Below are 18359 nucleotides of genomic sequence, written 5' to 3'. Positions count from 1 at the left end.
AGCCGGGCAGCTCCGCCCGCCCTGGCCAGCAGCTGCTCCGGCTGGGCCGCTGTCCCGGGGCGCACAAAGAGGAGGAGGAGGAGGAGGAGGAGGAGGCCCGGCGGGGGCGGCGGCGGCAGAAGGGCCGGGCTGGGAAGGCCCGCCCCCGCGCCCCGCCTCCGCCTAGCAGCGCCTGCCCGGATCCGCGCGGAGGAGGAGGCGGCCTTGCAGGCTGGCTGTGTTCTTCTTCCTGGAAGCGGAGCGGGAGCCCTGAAGGCCGTCCTCGCGCCGGGGAGTCCGGGGTTCCTCTCACCAGCCCAGTCGAGGGAGGACGGGGCTGCTGCAGGATCCCTAACACGGTTTAATTCTAGTCAGAAGGGAAGCAGCCGCGTCCTAACTCGCTTGAAAAGGTGGGTTCAAAAATACAATTCAAGCCTGAATTCTGTGCAGCCTTCCAGGAGGTCTTGAATTGCAAATGGGCACGAGCTGCCTATTCAACAACACACACGTGTGAGGAAGAGGCTTCTCTTTCTTACGCCTCTATGTGTGGAGAAGCAGCAGAGGGTCTTCTCCGGCTTATCAACACATAGAGCAGCAAGAATGAGGTTGCAGCAAGGAGTTCTTGAGATGTTTAGATGGTCTTCCACTGAGAAGAAGGCGAAGACATCTGGCAAAGTGAAGGCCAGCACATCAAGCCCTCTTGAGAAGCGAAACTCATAGCAGGAGCCCAAATTATTGGAGGGGCTCTGGAAGGCTAGGGACATTTTAGATGGAAGCTGGAAATTAGTCACCCCTAATTTGATGGAGGAATTGTATTCTCGGATTTGGTTCATGGCCCTTATGGAAAAACTTTGGTTGTCAATTGAAGGAAAGAAAGATTCCAAGGAGATAGATAGATAGATAGATATTGAGTGAAATGGTTTTCTAAATATGTTTGGGTCAAAGAGCATGATTGGACTCTATATTTGTGGGAGATTTTCTCTTGTCTACTTGTTTTATTCTTACGTCTGCTATAATCACATGTCTATGTGTGTGCTTCAAGTTTTTATTTTTTCTTTGCCAGCTTTTTCTTTGATATAATTAACTACTGTATACAAGACATAGGAAGGAAGCCCGGTATAGGGAAGCTTCTAATGTCTAATAATAATAATAATAATAATAATAATAATAATAATAATGTTCTTCTATATGCTGGAAGCCGCCTAGAGTGGCTGGGGCAACCCAGTCAGATGGGTGTGGTACAAATGGTTGTTTTTGTTGTTAGTCCTAATAAACTGTTCTTTAAAAAGAAAAAAAACACCAAGCCCATCTTAGTATCTTTATTTTCTACTTTCAGGAAGTGTTGTTTGTTTATATTGGTGTGCATTCAAAACTGGTAACCTACATCTCTGTTGCAATGTTATGCTTCAAGTATAGATGTAGCCTTCCTAAATACTATAGTGCTATTTTTCTAGAAAAAGAGGTACCGGAACTATGCCTGAAATACAACTATGCCTGAAATACAATTTGATCAATGTGAATCTCCAACACTATTCCAATGATAGAAAACAAAAACCATCCCAGAAAATCCTGATCAGAAAGAGGCTGCTTTTTCTATCAATGGAAGGCAGGGTATGGTGTCCAGTACCTGGGAGAGGGCAACCAAGAAAGATCAAGCACCTACAATACACTTCTTCAGCCCACCTTGGTCCTCTATTCCTGATTTCAGTCTCCAAAGGCATTTAAAAATAAAGCCACACTTTAAAAAGACAGAAGTGCTCCAACAAGTAAAAAATCTCAAGAGATTCTACCTCTCAAGTGCCCCCTACAAACAGAAACTGAATAGTTAGACCTCTAATCCAGTAATAATATTAATAACTTTATGATTTCCAAAATTACAAACAATTATAATTACAAAGGTAAAAATAATATAGTGAAAAAATTAAAAAGTAGGCACAGTGCAATTATTAGAAAGGTTTTCTGTTATAAATCCAATCTCAGCTCTGATAATGCCATAAAGTGATTGAACTATCCTGTAGGTAGTCGATTTATAATGACTGCCCAACTGGTATCTTACTGTCCTAGAGTCATTTGCTTTTCCTATCTCCACCAGCAGACTTGACAACAGTAGTCTCCTGGGAGCTGAATAAATATGGCACTGTAAGAAAAACGATACCTTCCATTGCCCATGACCCATAAATACCTAAGTGTTGCTTTACTGGAACCTTGGCTTGGTTTTAACACAACTACTTAGTTCTGTGAAATTTATATTTCCTCTCCCACCCCCAGCTCTGATCTAACTGATGGTTGCTGCAATGTTTTAATCTCTTGATCTCTGTGATAAAGTGATTTGTTTTGATTTTATATTTTCCTTATTTTGTCTCATTGCGATTCTAATTTGTTTTTACTTTTATGTCACCCAGATAACTTTTTGTTTATTGGTTGATAAATTGAATAAAGAAGTAAATATTAAGTGTAACAACCTGATAGATATTGGAAAGTAAATGCTGTTTGTTCAGTGCTGTTAGGTCCTTTCCCAAGCTATGTGTAATACAGAGGGGGATGTGATGGCCTGGGATTCAGGCTCGGACTCGGAACCGGAGGAGTCTCAGTCCGCACCGGATCCTTTGCCTCAGGCGGCATCTGAACAAAGTCTGGGGCCTGATTCTGAAGAGCCCCAGTCTGCACAGGTTCCCCTGCAACAAGCACCAGCTGGGCCGAGTCAGGGGCCTGAGCCTGCCCTGGCTCCAGATGCGGGGATGACATTGTTGCCTTCAGCTGGGCCATCACTTACAGCTGCTCCACTACCAGTTGGGTCAGGGGAGGCTGAGGCAGCCTCTGGGTCTAGTAACCCACTGATGTCTCCTGAGCTGCAGAGACTCAGGTCTGAGAGAAGGAGAGACCTGAGTACTCGCAGGAGGAGTGCTCGTCTTCGGGCGAGACAGGGAGGTGAGTCACCGGGGGATCAGGACCGCCCGTTACCCCGACAAAGATAAAAGGCTGTCGGACCCCGCCCCAGGTTGCGGGAGCAACATTGCCGCTTGCTGGAACCTGCCTGTGACCCTGTGCCTGACCTAGCCTGGTTTCCTGTCTTGTGTCCTGCCTTGGCCCTCTTGGACTGACTCCTCGCGGAATCCTTGGATTTGGGACTGGACCTGGACCGCATTGATCAGGTTAACCCCTGGGCCCAGCCCAGGGGAAATCTAAACTTGGAACTTGCTCCATGTCATGCTGGATGACATGTTCCCTGATAAGTCTGCCTTTAAATATTATTTGTACGCACCATGGGTCCTCCTTTCTCAAATTTTGAGGTTAGAGAACTTTTTATTTATTTGTGATATTTAATATCCCACTCTTCAATATAATTTCTGAGTGTGGCTTTCAGAATAAAATTAAAAAGAGCAACAAAGTTAAGAACTAGTAAATAATAGGCAAAACATAAAAACACCATAATGAGATAAAAACTTGTGGTTTTTGATATCAGCAAGGGAGTCGGAGGGCAAGAGAGGACCCAGAGAACTTGTGTCGGATGGACTTCCGGCGAGGCAGCATGGCGGCTGCAACAGCAGAAAAGAGCTCCTGAAGCCAGCCAGAGTAAAAGGCTCTGTCTGGCCGACTCCCGGACTCCCAGGACTGCTGCCGCCAGCACTGCCAGCAGAGAGGAATTGGGGGTGCCCAGGGGTCTATCAAAGGAGCCAAAACACCCCCCCCCAAGACTGAGATTGAGCCGGAAAGGCACCCGGAAAGGCACCCGACCACCCCCCCAACAGCTAAGAGGAGCTCCAAAACCAGGAGGACAGTGCAGCCAACGCAGAGAGGGAGAAAAAGAAGAGAAAAGGGGGAAAGAAGGAGAAAAGGAAAGAAAGAAAAAAGAGCCCCAACTTTACCGCTGCTGCCCCCCATCTCTGCCGACGGGAAAGAAGAGGAGAGGTAGGTGAGCACGGCTCCGAAAAAACACGTGGCTGAGCCGACGGGAGCCTATCCCTCCGGAAAACAGAGGAAAACCGCATGACAAAGGAGATCGCAGAAAGAAAGAAACTACCCTCTTCCCCCCCCCTTTTTTTTAAAAAATATATATATATATCCTTTTTTAACCCCTTCCTCCCCCTCTCCCTTTTTTTGTTTTTAAAAAAGTCCTTTTTTATCCCCCCCCCATATACCTACTTTGATCATTTTTCTTTTTAAAAGAGGGGCCACTGTTGCAGCAGCCACCCTTACTTTTTTCAAACAGAAAATAATAATAATAATTAGGGGGAAATAGGTTTCTTTTTATATATATATATTTTTAAAAAAACACAATCCCCCCCCTCTATTCTATTTCTATTTCTATTCTATTTGTTCGCTTGTTCTTGAGGGGGGGATCTTTCACCCCCATCCACGACCACCACTCTCTTTTTAAACAAAAATTTCCTCCATATCACTGCTATTGCTATTGATACTCCCCCCCCGTTTATTTTTCTCTCCCTTTTTTCTCTCCTCTCTCTCCCTTCACCCCCTTTTATTTTATTTTTTCCTTTTATCCCACCTTTCTCCATCCCCAATTTTGTTCTCTATCCCCTTTATCTTTTAAAATCAACTCCCCCTTTTTAGCCTGTTCGTCAGCTTGTTTTTGAGGGGGGAGCCCTTTCCCCCCCACCCCCTCTTTTAAAATAAGACTTTCCCCCCCATACCATTGCCACAGCTCACCCTCCCTCCCCCTCCCTTCTCTCCCCCTCTCTTTTCTTCTCCCTCCTTTTCCCACCCTTCCCCCTCCCCCTCTCCTTTTCTCTTCCTACTCCCTCTCTCCATCCCCCCCTTCCTCTAAAGGAAACACATACACACATTCATATCACCATATCCTACTTTGCCCCCCTCATACTATAGCTAAAACTACTGCGGCAATCTAATACCACCGATATTACTGTACTATCTCTCCTCTTTCAACTCTCTTTTTGTCTCTCTCTCTCTCTTCTCTTTTACTCCAATCTCCCCTCTCCCCCCCCCGTCTCCCCCCTTCTTCTTTCTTTCTTCTTCCTTTTTCTCCCTCCACCCTTTACATATTTGTCTGTCTCTGTTTCTGAGCGCACCCCCAACCCCAACCTCCACCTTAACCGGACCCCAATACCCTTTTTGGGTATATACAACCCCCTCCTAAACACATATTTTCCCTGGCCCCACCCCTCTAATCTCTTGCATCTCTACCTGCTAACCCCCCTCCCTTTATATGAACTGTCTGTCCGTTAGTCTACCCATCTCTACTTACCTGCCCCCCCCCCGCTTTGGCGGCAACGCTGAGGCAACCACAGAAACTCTAGACAAGTTCTTAAAACACAGGCTAGAAGTGACACAAATGACCACCTAATCCAACTACAAACAAACAAATTAGAGAGAGTCTCACAAAAACCCTCCAAAACTACTTCAAGGAAAACGATGTAGACAATATAACAACCCCCCTCCTATGGGACACAATGAAAGCGGTCACCAGAGGAGCTTGCATAAAAGAGAAAACTTTCCTTAAAAAACAAACCTCCTCAAAAATTAGCAAAATAGAACAAGACATCACAGCCCTCTCAACACGCTACAAACAAACAGGATCTAAAAAACTCCTCAAACTTATAGAACAAAAAAGGAGAGAACTAGACTCCCTAGAAATTAACAAAACAATGATCAGCATTCTATATTCTAAACAACGTTTCTATGAATATGGAGGGAAAAACTCCAGATTACTAGCAAATAGATGTAGGAAAAAAGCACTCAAAACAAGAATACACTGCATCACCAAAAAAGACGGCAGCATAACATCCTCCCCTGAAGAAATAACCTCAGAATTTGCAGAATTCTACTCCAACCTATACACCTCCCATAACCCACCAGAGAAGGAAATCAGAACATTTCTAGCAGGACTGACCATGCCTACCCTAACTGATGAGGAACAGGAATTCATGGACAGCCCTATCACCCCAGCGGAAATAGATGTGGTCCTCAAAAACCTGAAACCACACAAAGCCCCAGGCCCAGACGGCTTCACAGCAGAATTCTATAGGAAATTCAAAGAACCCTTGATGCCCTACATGACCCGCCTATTCAACGACATCATAAAAGGGGGCCCCATCCCCAAAACCTGGACCCACTCCAAAATAGTCTCCATCCCAAAACCACTAAAAGACAGCCTCAAAGTAGAATCATACTGCCCAATCTCATTAATAAACCAAGACTACAAGATATTCACATCAATCTTGGCCAACCGCCTAAAAATCTTCCTACACAAGTTAATAGCCCCAGACCAGACTGGCTTTGTCCCTGGCCGCAATATAACAGACCCCATCAGGAAACTACTGAACCTGATCGAACACAGCAAGGCAACGAAACTCCCATTGACAATTATGTCCCTAGACATCCTCAAAGCCTTTGATTGCTTAGAGTGGAAATACATATTAGCAGTACTAACTAACATGAAATTTGGCCCCAACTTCCTACAAATCCTCAAACAAATATACTCCCAAGCCTCAGCAAAATGCAGAATTAACAATATGGATTCTAATACTATAGCTATCCAAAGAGGCACGAAACAAGGATGCCCACTGTCTCCCTTCTTATTTATCCTGGCTCTGGAACCCTTAGCAATCCGCATCCGAGCAGCCACAGACATCAAGGGAGTGGAAATAAAAGGCAGAACCTATAAATTAGGGCTCTTTGCAGATGACCTAATGGTGACAACACCAGACCCCATAAGCACAGCAACCTCCCTAATCAGAGAACTCAACAAATTTGCAATGGTGTCGGGCCTACAGGTAAATTTTACAAAGTCAGAAGCTATGTGCTTCAACACCCCTCCTCACACCCAAAAAGAGCTCACGAAGGTCACCAAAATAAAACTCTGCCACACCAAGTTCAGATACCTAGGGGTACAAATAACCAGAAACCTCAACAAATTGTACCTCCACAACTACAAGCCCCTGTGGCGGCAAATTAACAAAGACCTAAAGAGATGGAATAACACGAATTTCACTCTCTCAGACAAAATAGCCATGATCAAAATGATCACACTCCCAAAACTAACCTACCTATTCCAAACCCTCCCAATCTGGATCCCCTCAACCCAACTCCGCAGTTGGCAGAGAAAACTACACTCTTTCATCTTCTCACATAAAAAACCAAGAATAAGCCCCAAATACCTGCACCTCCCCACCTCAGAAGGAGGATGGGGAATCCCCAACATAGAAGCATATTACATTGCCAACCAAATACGTCATGTAATTCCATACATACTAGAAGATGAGACTAAACAATGGGTACACCTAGAGAGGGACACAATTGAAAATACCTGCACCACAACATACCCACTCCTCCCAAACAAACTAAAGAAAATTCCCACAACACTTAACAGGTACACACAGACCATGCTCAAAGCATGGAAAACACAAATAGGCAAACTATCCCCAACCCCATCCCCACTAATCCCCCTGGCGTACCACCCATTATTCCACCATGCAGCACAAAACCTCCAGATAAAAGCCTGGCGAACCAAAGGCTTATATCGCCTAATAGACTTTTATAAAAATAACAAACCCTTGTCAACACAAGAAATACAAGACAAACTAGAAGACACCCAAATGCCCTGGTTAACACAACACCAACTACATGCCCTCTTAAACAACCCAACAGTAAAATCAGCAGCAACTAGGCCCCTGACAACCTTTGAAAACCTCCTCCTAACAACAAAGGGAAATGGTAAAGGGACGGTATCCGCAATATACAAAATACTACTCCAAAATCCCGCAAATCCCCTAGACGCAATCAAAAAACAATGGGAGAATGACATAGGCTATGAGATTAACCCCACTCAATGGACCAGAATGTGGTCTAAACCCCCCTTTAAATCCATATCAACGAAAAGAAAAGAACTCACACTGAAACTCACCTACAGGTGGTACCTAACACCAAGGAAACTAGCGCTAATACACCCAGGAACCTCACCAAAATGCTGGAGAGGGTGCACCTCCACAGGCACATACCTCCACATGTGGTGGGAGTGTCCCAAAATCCAACTATTCTGGACAACAGCCATACAAGAAATATGTAAAATAACAAAGCAAGTATTAGACTTCACCCCAGAATTGGCCCTACTAAACATCTTCCAAGACAACAATGCCCATTTACTCCACAAAGAACTCATAACCCACCTACTTTCAGCAGCCAGAAACACCATAACCAGACACTGGAGAGACCTGTCAGGAGTAAGCATGGACCAATGGTACCAAATAGTATGGGAAACAGCCCTACTAGAAAAATTAACTAACAAACTGAAACTGACACGGGGACAAACAGAAGAAGACACCTTCACCCCGGTATGGCTCCCCTTTATCACATACACAGCCCAACAGGACAATGACAATAATCCACCAACAGCATACAAATCAATATGGCTAACTTGATCCAAAACACCCACCCACCTCACTCACACACGAAAACAAAGATCACCACAGCCAATCACAAACAAACAATCACATCCTAGGCCAACCCCAACCTCTCTCACCACCAAAGGAACACAAGTGAACAACACAAGCACGCTGACATCAAACTACATACATTAAGCATAATAGAAACACCGCCACCCGACCCCACCCCCATCCATCCCCCCCTCTCCCCACCCTCCTTTCTTCTTCTTTTTTTTTCTTTTCTTTTTTCTTCTCCCCCTAATGCCTCAACAAATGAAATGGATTTGTAAAAATGTTTCACGGGGGGAAAAAATACACGAGGCATTACACTTACACTGTAAAACAAGAAAACCCTTAATAAAATATATTAAAAAAAAAAACTTGTGGTTTTTGTTTGTTTGGGAAAAAACCTCTACAATAATCTTAAAGACCTGGGAAAATGAATAAGCCAAAAAGACAACAAACTCAGCCCTAAGTGAACACTTCTGGGGAGAACTTGCAAAGCCAAGGTGCTACCACAAAATAGGCCCTGTCTCTGGGCACTGCTATGCACCTCAACTGAGAGCAGTTGGTCATGGAAGTGAGTCACTGAAAAGGGTAAAATAAGGTTACCAAGATGTCCCCGTTTCCCAGGGACAGTCCCCACATTTACAAATCAGTCCCCTGACAAAATCCATCTATTTAGTAGGAAGTTGAAAAGTGTGCCCGGAGTCATTGAAAAAATCTGGAAACATTAGGGTAAACTCCTGGACAGGTTTACATGGGAGGTGGCCATCCCTGAGGTGACTGAGTCTCAAGCTGCATAGGACAACACTTTTGATTGTCCCCAGAAATGTGCTGGAAGCCACTGTAGCTGTTTCAATGGTGGCATAATATGCCTGGTGGCAGTCAGTAATCAAGCTGTTATATTTTGGAGGAACTGCAATTTACAAACATTATTCCGGACAGGGAAAGTGATTTAGGCTTCCAAATAATGTGTCTGCCCCTGGTAAATAAGGACAGTTGGAGCATAGGCCTGTGTACGGCCACTGTACTGAAACCTTACCAGAGGCAAATGTGAGATAGGTGTACGCTTCAAAAGCCATATCCGCTGTTTCAAATCACCCTCAATTTTAAATAACCCTTGATTGATTTCAGCCTAAATATGTACCATGTAGTGGCAAATATGATCAGCTGAACATTTCTGTGAATCACCCTGAGACCTCCAGGTATAGGGTGGTATATAAATTAATAATAATAATAATAATTCTCTGTTATGCATAGTGAGATGGGTTTTAGCTTAGAATTAAATAGATTCACACAACCTCGCTCAACACTGAATGCATACGTCAGAGGTTGCAGGGTCACACCAGCTTAGCCCCTCCTGCTATGACAACCTATTCACTGGCCATGCTCCCTACTGACCGTTCAAATGGCAGCTGCGTGAAGCACAGGTGTAGGGCTGCCCCGTGTGATGGGGAATCTTAAGTGGCTCAGAATTCCCCCTCATGTGAAAGAATCCTGCACAGCTGCCTCAGGACATGCAGGGGGTCATTTCACATACCTGCTAAATATGTGGTTGGTGGAAGACATAACTGCAAACACGGTGAACGTGGGGTGGGGTTAACCAGCCAGACCCCTTGACACACAACTCCCTTCCTATGTGTGAGAAGGTGTGTGTGCACCCCTTTCATATCACAAAGAAACAGAATGAAATTGGAAATCCCTTGAAACATAATTCTGCTAGAAAAGAGATTATAGATTTGCACTATGTAGCAGCAGAGCTAGTCTTACAGGGAGCATGTATAGGAAGAGACAGAGAAATCTCATTATTCTACCACATTTCTCCTGGTTTTTACTTTATATTGGTTTTGTAAGCCTATGTACAATTGTAAAATGCAACAGCCTACCAGACTCTCAATTATGGAGCGGTGCAATTAGATTCAGGGCTTGTTTCTTTTCACACTGCAGTAAATCACCATTAACCCAAATGGAATCAATGAAGCTGCAAGAGGAATAAAAAAGGCATGAGAGGAACATCAAGATCTCAATCCCTGCCTCTTTCTTTTAAAGTGAACTTTCTAATTAGACAGTTCCTCATTTAAAATAGGGCTAATTTCCTCCAATTTATCATGAGTCTTGTTGTCTCTTGCCATCTGGGTGTCCTCCACAAAATCTCCTCTAGGTCCTTTAGCTATTGTATAGTGCAATCCAACACATGACACCTGAAAAGCGTGTCCCACTGAGCTTAGTAGTACTCTCAGGTAAGCAAGTTTAAGATTGCACCAAAATACGATTGGAAAATTCATCGGTTTCCCGGAAGTTAGAAGCCAATACCTTAGCTCATGTCCCCCAGGAAACTGCAACTTTTTAAAAATTTATTGAGCCAGAAGATAGAGGTGAACTTATTTAATAAAGAAATGAATTTACAGTGCCTCAACATCTGAAGAGTTAAAGCTGGCAACACAGACACCAGCGCATGAAATTGTTGAAAAGCTTTGGATTTGTAAAACAAAAATAAGACAACTTCAGTTCTGGGAAGTTGCAACTATGATCAGGGGCTACTTTAACTTGGTTAGCATACCCCTTGATCACAGTTGCAATTTCCCTAGAATTAAAGTTGCTGTCTACTTTTTACAGTGAACAGTTACTTGGTTCATTGTAACTGACTGCACAGTAGTAATAGATTATTTTGAAACTCTTTTTAAAATAATGTGTGACGTGGCAAATGAAAGTGTGTTGAATCCCTTTGCAGCTGCTGGGTGAATATCAATATACAGACTTGTCAGGATTGTAGATTTTTCTCTTCTGGCCACTACTGTAAAGCGTTTTATAGAGGCTGTGTGAAATGTGCTCTCTGATAATATGAATTATGTATCATTCTCCCTTCTTATTTTTTGCTTCAAGAATGCCCCTAACATGGCAAATTACATGTAGTCTCAGACATCAATTCTGGCAATGAAAAAAGGACTTTAGGCTACAGTCCTCTGTGAATCAGCTCCACAATACACTGTGGGACTTATTCCTGAGGACCAGACTAGGCTACAGTGTCCAGAATTCTTTGAGGGGAAGTATGTGCTTTGAATGCACTTTAAAAGTGTAGTGTTTACACAATCTTAGACATGTTACATGCATAATCACATTAAATGTGTTGGCCTTTTTTAAGTGGTTGAGATGTGGGGAGGTCAGCTTGATCAGGTTCAGGATTGTGGCTCACAGGGAGAGAGTTAACTCTTTTTGCCACTCCTGTCTTGGAGAAAATGCCCCCCCCCCGAAAGGAAGCAGCAAATTACAGGTGTTTTTCGTTGAGGTCATAGCACAGTGAGGGGCAAGGTTATACTTGCCTCCATCTCTGCCATGGTCTCAATCCTAATCCAGGAACATCTCCAAACTACCCACCTGCTTCTTCATGGAGAGCCACAACCCCATCCAGGATAGGCAAATTACCCAACCTTGTAGCCAACCTTGGCGTGGCTCAATGTGGTGTGGCAGTAAAAAAAGGACCAGCAAGGTGTGAAGTGGTTGCAAGTTCCTCTCTAGGCAACAACAAGTTTCCACAGTCTCACTAAGCAGGTAGTCTCCAATCTTTTCTTACCCAAACATTCACTTGGGGACCCACTTTATCTTTTACCATATAATTGCATGGTAGTAAGTGTGCCTGTTGCAACCCAGCTTGGATCAGGCCATGACCCGTGTCATGTGAACCAGGCCACGGTATTAAACAGCTGCATGACAGGCAGTAACTTCAGCCGTGGAACTTTTTCTTGGGATTGAGCAGGAGGGGAGAAAAAAGGCTTTTGCCTGCTTGAAATTTGGCCTGATATGGTCATCTCAAAACTACGAGAGTCTGGGGCAAGTAGTGGTGGGGATAACTTTTTGAAGTTAGGTTATTGGCTCCAAATTGAATGTCTTAATATTCTTCCACTGGAACGAATTCAAAAGCCTGATATGTGATATTTTGAAACTGTTCTTTATAACTGCTCTAACAGAAATAACCAGTCTCCCTTGCACTTTAATAAACAAAGGGGGTATAATTATATATCTTAAACCCTATATTTATAAATGTTAGCATGTTCTCTTAGCCATTGTTACAAATGGATGTTCAATGCACACACACATACACAAAGCACAGCATGCAAAATGAATCATCATCAGATAACCAGACCAAATTAATCTGCTCTGGGCTGATGACCTTTACTTTTAATCAGGTCAGCACAGTTATGAAATCATGGCCAAAAAAGCACTCTGCCAAGTCAAGATAACATAATATGCTAGCATTATTAAAGCAGACAGGGCAGGTTTTAGGAAACTGCCAACAAAATCTGCAGTAATCAATCAGAGTGCTTGCTGCTATTTACTGTACTGTGTAATCAGCATACATGGACAATTGCAGAATAACGTAAGTAAAATATAGGTCCCTGCATGAGAAATGTACAATCTAAATGCACTCACTGGTGATGGACAGAGACAACAGAGTGCAGCTTTGCTGACAAGTATCTTAAATGCCACATTACACATTATTATTATTATTTTCTACCTGACTAGGAAAAAAAATGTACATAATGCATGCCCCCCATCCAGCTTTGATTTTTCTCTAAAGTTTTTTTTTTGTGTGTGTGTATTTATTTATGAAACACTTGGGTTCTTCCAACCATAATGGTACTTCTGTCTTGGTTCTAAGCAATGCTTTTTTCAGGGAGTACTCAAGGGGACACAGTACCAGCACCTCTTTTTTGGTGTTAAAAAGTGTGACGCTTACTGTAACAACTTCATGGTGAGTACTGGCACCTATCTTTCTTTAAAAAAAAGCGCATTGGTTCTAAGTGCTTTTTGCAAGGGGGCCTGTCGCTCCTCGCCACCTGAGTCCACTTTTAGAGGGAGTGATCTGATTTGGGGAAGCATACTTTTCATCTTAGTTCTCAGCCAGTCATCAGTGAGGTATTCAGGGCCGAAACCCTTTTCATAGCACTCCACACAGGGCTGGCCCACCTACGAGGTGTGGTGAGGCAGTCACCTCAGGCAGCAGACTGGGCACAACTGTGAGGGGCGGCAGATCTGTGCCCTAAGGAGCATGCCACTGACTGCCCACTCTGCCACTGCCACCCCCCAGTGCCACCTGCTCCTCTCTGGCCTCCTTCAGTGTGCCAAGGCTCTCCCAGGCTACCTCCAATTGCCTCAGGCAGCAGCAGTGGGTGGCATGGCAGACCTGAGAGGTCTGCCATTTTCTGCTTTGCCTCAAGCGGCAAAACATCCTGGCTCTATGTTTGAAGAATGCAGAAGTGTTTCACGGGCTTGTAGGCTAGGAATTGGGCTGTCAGGTTGAAACCCAGGGATGTGCATTTTACCTTCAAACTCACCAGTAAATCTCCCTCCTGTTTTTGTCTGTGATGCCCATCTTGGAAGTATGGAAGACATCTCAAGGTCTGGATCTGACAGCCCAATCTAAACAGGAATCGTAGCAGAACTTAATTTTAACCAAGCCTTCACCCTGGGAGTTGTTTTGAATGCCAGGATTCAGGCTGCTGGTGAGTGAACAAAGCCCATGTCAGTACCTGGAGGCCTTGAATGGCTCACCAGCACAGATGTCTGGTCCTTTATTTGTCCATTCCTCTGGGCTTGAGCCTATCTAGAAGCAGCATCTGGGAAGCCACTCCTCATTTAAGATTTCCTGGAGTAACACGATGTCCAGGCCTTGTTAGTAATGGAGATGGTGGGTGGCTCAACATGCATAACCTGGTAATGCTGCCCAAAGGAAGGCTACTGGAGCAGTGGCGTAGCGTGGGTTGTCAGCACCCGGGGCAAGGCAAGTAATTTGCGCCCCCTGCAGTGAGAGAGAGTGAGTGAGCCAGGTAGGGGCAGAGAGCTGCGAGTGCAAGCGCCCCCCCCCCAGATGTTGCACCCGGTGCGGCCGGCCCCCCCTGCACCCCCCACGCTACGCCACTGTACTGGAGCCAGGGATGAATGGCCCACATAATGCTTTGCTGAGGGCTGCTCATACCTGGAGCCTATCCTGTGAATGAACAGAAAAGTAATACCTGAGTCCCTCTTAACAACAAGGTGGGAGTTCCGTGCCATTGAATTCAGAGGAAGAGGTATGATTTGGTGCAGCTGCCTGTACAATGCCTGGTTCAAATCTCACCACGCTAGATGACATTAATTATGGGGGAACTTTAGGGAGGCTTAATAAAATCTACAAGCCCCAACACTCTTCCAATTTTAGCCAAACCATGGCTGTTGCTGTAACAACAGTAATTTAGAAGGCTGACCCAAAAGAGGAGCAGAACTTTCTTGTCCCCCTCATAGTTCTGAACAGCATGTCTCTGACATTTACTAAGAATTGTAATCAGGGACATGCTGTTGCACTCAGGGACTTGCTTGCAGGCTTCCTGCTGGACGCTGGGATAGATGGGCCATTGGCCTGGTCCAGCTGGACTCCTGGGTACTTTGTCTGGAGCACGGTTTTGGCCAAGTCGCTGTCTTTCATCCTCAGAGCCCAACACAGCCATACTGACCTTACGTGTTTTTCTGTAAAGACCACTGTGGGCTCCTATGCAAGGGGCTTTGAACACTCACTCTGTCAGTCAGAAGGTTATTACAGCAAGCTGACCAATGTGTAAAATATAAAAGGAACATCCTCTATGAAGCCAGTTGCCCCAAACATATTCCAAGCTAACAGTCATTAGTGATCTAAGGGACATGACAACATTCTGACATTTTGCCACCCGCTCTGTAATAAACGTATTTGTACCCTAAAGATCTATGCTAATTATTATTGTATCCTCTTTAAGTGTATTAATTTACTATTAAATGCGTGTTGGACTGGGCTGTTATAAAGCAATTAATTAACATAAGAATATATACATATGTAACAGATAATTGACATAATTAACAATATATTAAATTATATATTAAGGGATGTGGGTGGGGCTGTGGTCTAAACCACAGAGCCTAGGGCTTGCCAATTGGAAGGTCGGCAGTTCGAATCCCCTTGACAGGGTGAGCTCCCATTGTTCAGTCCCAGCTCCTGCCCACCTAGCAGTTCAAAAGCACATCAAGTGCAAGTAGATAAATAAGTACTGCTCCGGCGGGAAGGTAAAGGGCATTTCTGTGCGCTGCTCTGGTTCGCTAGAAGCAGCTTAGTCATGCTGTCCACATGACCCGGAAGCTCAAAACAAACAAGATGAATTTTAATAGGGAGAAATGTAAAGTATTGCACTTGGGCAAAAAAAAATGAGAGGCACAAATACAAGATGGGTGACACCTGGCTTGAGAGCAGTACATGTGAAAAGGATCTAGGAGTCTTGGTTGACCACAAACTTGACATGAGCCAACAGTGTGACGCGGCAGCTAAAAAAGCCAATGCAATTCTGGGCTGCATCAATAGGAGTATTGCATCTAGATCAAGGGAAGTAATAGTGCCACTGTATTCTGCTCTGGTCAGACCTCACCTGGAGTACTGTGTCCAGTTCTGGGCACCACAGTTCAAGAAGGACACTGACAAACTGGAACGTGTCCAGAGGAGGGCAACCAAAATGGTCAAAGGCCTGGAAACGATGCCTAATGAAGAACGGCTAAGGGAGCTGGGCATGTTTAGCCTGGAGAAGAGGAGGTTAAGGGGTGATATGATAGCCATGTTCAAATATATAAAAGGATGTCACATAGAGGAGGGAGAAAGGTTGTTTTCTGCTGCTCCAGAGAAGCGGACACGGAGCAATGGTTCTAAACTACAAGAAAAAAGATTCCACCTAAACATTAGGAAGAACTTCCTGACAGTAAGAGCTGTTCGACAGTGGAATTTGCTGCCAAGGAGTGTGGTGGAGTCTCCTTCTTTGGAGGTCTTTAAGCAGAGGCTTGACAACCATATGTCAGGAGTGCTCTGATGGTGTTTCCTGCTTGGCAGGGGGTTGGACTCGATGGCCCTTGTGGTCTCTTCCAACTCTATGATTCTATGATTCTAAGTGCAAGTAGATAAATAAGTACTGCTCCGGCGGGAAGGTAAAGGGCATTTCTGTGCGCTGCTCTGGTTCGCTAGAAGCAGCTTAGTCATGCTGTCCACATGACCCGGAAGCTGTCTGCGGACAAACGCCGTCTCCCTTGGCCTATAGAGCGAAATGAGCGTAGCAACCCCAGAGTTGTCCACGACTGGACCTAACAGTCAAGGGTACCTTTACCTTTACCTTTAAATTATATATTCAAAGCTTGAATTCAGAAATTAGCGTGCTGATGAGTAGGATGGTAATTTAATATGAATTTCAAAGCACTAAGCAAATATCAAAGAGTTGCTTTGAATTCAAGGATGTGGCAGAAAGAGACATACTTGCTAGTTTTTTTAATAGTAGGTAGAAGGTGCCCTCACTTGCTTTTACAGCAGTTTCATCCTGTCTTACAACCACTGAGTGACCCCAGTTCTCTAACTCGCGCAGAGGCTGTCAGCCGTCGCTTGTTTTGTCTGAAGCTAGTGGGCCTTAGGAACTTTCTGTCCTGGCATGGGGTGTGACACTATTGTCTTTTGGGGGAAAACATGGGGGGGGGGGAGTGGGCACTTAGAAATGGAAGCATAGAAAGAAAAAGTTAAGCATTGTCGAAGTTCATTGTCGAAGTTCATTGTGTTTTAATTACTTAAGTAATGTTTTAATTACATAACCACACTTTCTTCAGTTCTGCCTGTCCAAGTGGGACTTTTTCAGATAAAAAATAGAACTGCAGAAAATTGGTTGCAGATCTCGTTAGGCAGTGGAGTTATGAGTGGGACTAACTTTCTGTGTGTCAGGGTAGAGAAACAAGGCTTTTTATTCTGTGAACCACCCTGAGATCTTATGATGAAAGGCAGTATATAAATTTAATAAATAGTAATAGTAGTAGTGAAAACAGGTGGTTCATCTATTGAATGTATTATTCATTTTATTCAACTTTTAAAATTAAAATGTATTAAATATTTTTGGGGTTATAAAAGTACATACAGTGTCTCTGCTTTTGGTTAATAGAATTCTTTCTACAAATTGTTCATATTTGATGTGAGACAATAATATTATAGATAGTATAAAGTTGTGGGGAAAGAGAAGTAGGGAGAGAGAGTGGGAGGTGAGAGAAGAGGGGATAGTAAACTTTCATTCTTCTACATAGGTTGTAAGGTTTTGTGTCAGCGCCACATGGGTTGGTTCTCTTTCTATTCATTTATTAGTTTTCATTGGCAGTGAGGGAGACTGGGGGGCCAAGGGCATGGTTGGTTGCCTATAGTTGACTGCAGTGAGTTTTGTTTGTGTGTGTTGGGTCAGCTTAGGCATAGCAGTTCATAGGCTGTTGGTGGGTTCCTGTTGTGGTCTTGCTGGGCTGTGTGTGGAATAAAGGGGAGCCGCAGCGGGGTGGACGTTTCCTATTTGGTTTGTCCCTGTGCTAGTTTCAATTTGTTGATTAGCTTTTTCTAGGAGGGCTGTTTCCCATACAGTTTGGTACCAGTGGTCAATGTTTATTCCTGACAGGTCCCTCAAGTGTCTAGTTATGCTGCTGATTACTGAGGGTAAGTGGTTTATGAGTTATTTGCAGTGTGTGTGTGTGTGTGTGTGTGTGTGTGTGTTATTGTCTTGGAAGATATTTAGTAAGGACGGTTCTGGAGTGGCTTCTGAATATTTCTTGTAGGATTTATGTCAAAAGGGTTGAATTTTTGGGCAGTCCCACCACATGTGGTACCACCTATAGATTAGCTTCCAAAGTGAGTTCCCTTTTTTTGGCTGAGATGGATTTTAAGGATGGTTTAGATCACAGTTTAGTTCATTGGGTAGGGTTTATTTCATAATCTATGTCATGCTCCCGTTGTTTTTTGATTGAGATGTGGGGTTTCAACTGTGTTTATATCCAATGGATTTCCATGAATCCTAAAGCAAAAATGAGGATGCATTGCATTTAGCTTCCAGTGCTTTTTATTAAACTGTTTTTTCCTGAATTGAATGAGCTGTGTCATTCAACATGCCACTGTCTAGTCCAGTGCCATTACCATTATGAATCCTG

At 44.1% G+C, this 18359-nt stretch overlaps 1 long non-coding RNA gene across 1 annotated transcript in view; it reads left to right on the top strand.

Annotated features, from left to right (window-relative positions):
* Positions 1-299: 299 nt before the first annotated feature.
* LOC309326283 overlaps positions 300-18359 on the top strand; it is a 59052-nt gene continuing 40992 nt past the window's right edge. Inside the window, exon 1 of the long non-coding RNA XR_014150261.1 lies at positions 300-389. This is a non-coding gene — a long non-coding RNA (uncharacterized lncRNA). The remainder of the gene's footprint in view (positions 390-18359) is intronic.

This window comes from Podarcis erhardii, assembly GCF_964252035.2.
Source record: "Podarcis erhardii genome assembly, chromosome: 12".
NCBI classification, from domain to species: Eukaryota; Metazoa; Chordata; class Lepidosauria; order Squamata; family Lacertidae; genus Podarcis; species Podarcis erhardii.
This window is presented reverse-complemented; position numbering and strand designations above follow the sequence as displayed.